At 45.9% G+C, this 2,481-nt stretch overlaps 1 pseudogene; it reads left to right on the top strand.

The window, feature by feature from the left end:
- Positions 1-319: 319 nt before the first annotated feature.
- On the top strand, positions 320-1,069 carry LOC125690485 (40S ribosomal protein S6-like; annotated as a pseudogene).
- The last annotated feature ends 1,412 nt before the right edge of the window (positions 1,070-2,481 follow it).

Below are 2,481 nucleotides of genomic sequence, written 5' to 3'. Positions count from 1 at the left end.
TGAAAGAATGACTCAGAGTTCCAAGAATTTGTTCTTAGAAATGTACTGGAAGAGAAAGAATACATATGTAAGCCTACGGAGGGCAGAATGTCATCACAAAATCAGGATTGGCCTTGAGCATGGTGATGACATAATGGTATTGCTGCCTCTCATGCTTTAATTAGGGAACATTAGAAGATTTAGAAATGGTTTGGATGACAGATCAGGGGTTACCAGGAAAAACTGGAGAAATTAGGGGTGTTTCAGAGATGTAGGGGGTTGTAGGTGTTGTTATCTGAGAAGTGGTGCGGTTTTTGTGCAGCGGTGCAGCTCGGCGAGGATGAAGCTCAGCATCTCTTTCCCAGCCACTGGCTGCCAGAAGCTTATTGAAGTAGATGATGAGCACAAGCTGAGAACATTCTATGAGATGCGAATGGCCACAGGGGTTGTGGTGATTCTCTTGGTGAGGAGTGGAAGGGCTATGTTGTCCAGATCAGCAGTGGCAATGACAAACAAGGCTTCCGTATGAAGCAAGGTGTCCTTAGTCATGGATGTGTCCACCTTCTGCTCAGCAAGGGCCACTCCTGCTAATGCCCCAGGAGAACTGCAGGGAGAAAATGTAAATCTGTTCAGGGTTGCATTGTCGATGCCAACTTGAGAGTTCTGAACTTGGTCATTGTGAAAAAGGGTGAAAAGAATATTCCAGGACTGACAGACACAACTGTGCCTCATCGTCTTGGTCCCAAGAGAGCTAGCAGGATCCGCAAGCTCTTCAATCTCTCTAAGGAAGATGATGTTCGCCAGTATGTTGTGAAGAAATTTCTGAATAAAGAGGGCAAAAAAAACAGGACCAAGGCTTCTAAGATCCAGCAACTAGTGACTCCTCAAGTTCTGCGACATCAGTGCAGACGTATTGCCCTGAAGAAGCAGCGCACTCAGAAGAACAAGGAGAAGGCAGCAGATTATGCTAAGCTCTTGGTGAAGAGGATGAAGGAGGCCAAGGAAAAACGCCAGGAGCAGATTGCTAAGAGATGCCAGCTTTCTTCATTGAGAGCTTCTACATCTAAATCTGAGTCAAGTTAGAAGTAAAGATATATACACAAGACATGATACTGAAAATAAAACCCTTTTGTCATTAAAAAAACAAACAAACAAAAAAACAAAACATGAGGAGAAACTTTTTCTCTCAGTGGTCAGGCACTGGAATGGCCTGCCAAGGGAGGTGATTCTATGGTTCTGTGACATGGTAGAAGGAAGGGATACTATTCAGAGGGACCTCGACAGGCTGGAAAGGTCGGCCCCGGTGAACCTGATGAGGTTCAACACAGCAAAGTGAAGAGTTTTGTACTTGGGCCAGAGGAATCCCAGGCATCCATACAGACGGGAAGGAGCAGTCCTTGAGAGCAGCCCTGTGGAGAAGGACCTGGGGGTCTTGATGCATGAAAAACTTAACATGATCCATCAGTGTGCCCTTGCGGCTCAGAAGGCAAATGGTATCCTGGGCTCCATCAGAAGAGGGATGGCCAGCAGGGACAGGGAGGTGATTGTTCCTCTCTACTCTGCTCCTGTGAGGCCCCATCTGGAATACTGCATCCAATTGTGGAGCCCCCAGTACAAGAAGGACAGGGAGCTATTGGAGAGGGTCCAATTGGAGCATAGGCATGAAGGTGATCAGGGAACTGGAGCACCTCCCCTATGAGGACAGGCAGAGGGAGCTGGGCTTGTTCAGCCTGGAGAAAAGAAGGCTGTGGGGTGACCTCATTGCAGCCTTTCAGTACCTAAAGGGAGCCTACAAACAGGAGGGGAATCAACTCTTTGAAAGGGTTGATAACTGCAGGACAAGGGGAAATGGTTTTAAGTTGAGGGAGGGGAGATTTGGGTTGGATGTTAGGGGGATATTTACAGAGAGAGTGGTGAGGTACTGGAACAGGCTGCCCAGAGAGTGTTCAAGTATTCAAGGCCAGATTGGATGGAGCCCTGGGCAGCCTGATCTAGTATTAAATGTGGATGTTGGTGGCCCTACATGTGGCAGGGGGGTTGGAGATTCATGGTCTTTGAGGTCCCTCTCAGCCCTGGCCATTCTGTGATTCCATGATTCTGTGGATGTATTGCCAGGCTTGGGGCTTGGAGAGGACCTGCATGTATCTCAGTAGGTGGAGATAATTCTGTACATTGGAGGAAAACTGAGACTATTGTGGTAGGCTTGTTTACAAAACATAGCATACATAATTCTGTAGGAAATATATCTCCATTAAATTCTGCAGCTTATGAATATTATTTGGGAGTCTTATAATCAAAACATTCATTTTTTCCTTTTCAGAAGTGTTCAGACTTGAAAAGGTGATTGTTACATCCTGGTTCACAGGGCTGTCCACTTTGATTTTCATTTTGTGTTCATTTGTGTGCTAATGTGTTTTTCTCGTCAATGCTGATGGATTCCTCTCTAATTAATATTGATGAGTTGGATCAAGAATAGTTTGGGCCACCAGTAACATTTTACTA

This window comes from Lagopus muta, chromosome 3 (assembly GCF_023343835.1).
Source record: "Lagopus muta isolate bLagMut1 chromosome 3, bLagMut1 primary, whole genome shotgun sequence".
Taxonomy (NCBI): Eukaryota; Metazoa; Chordata; class Aves; order Galliformes; family Phasianidae; genus Lagopus; species Lagopus muta.
Note: the sequence above shows the minus strand (reverse complement) of the source record. Positions and strands in the feature narration are given on the sequence as shown.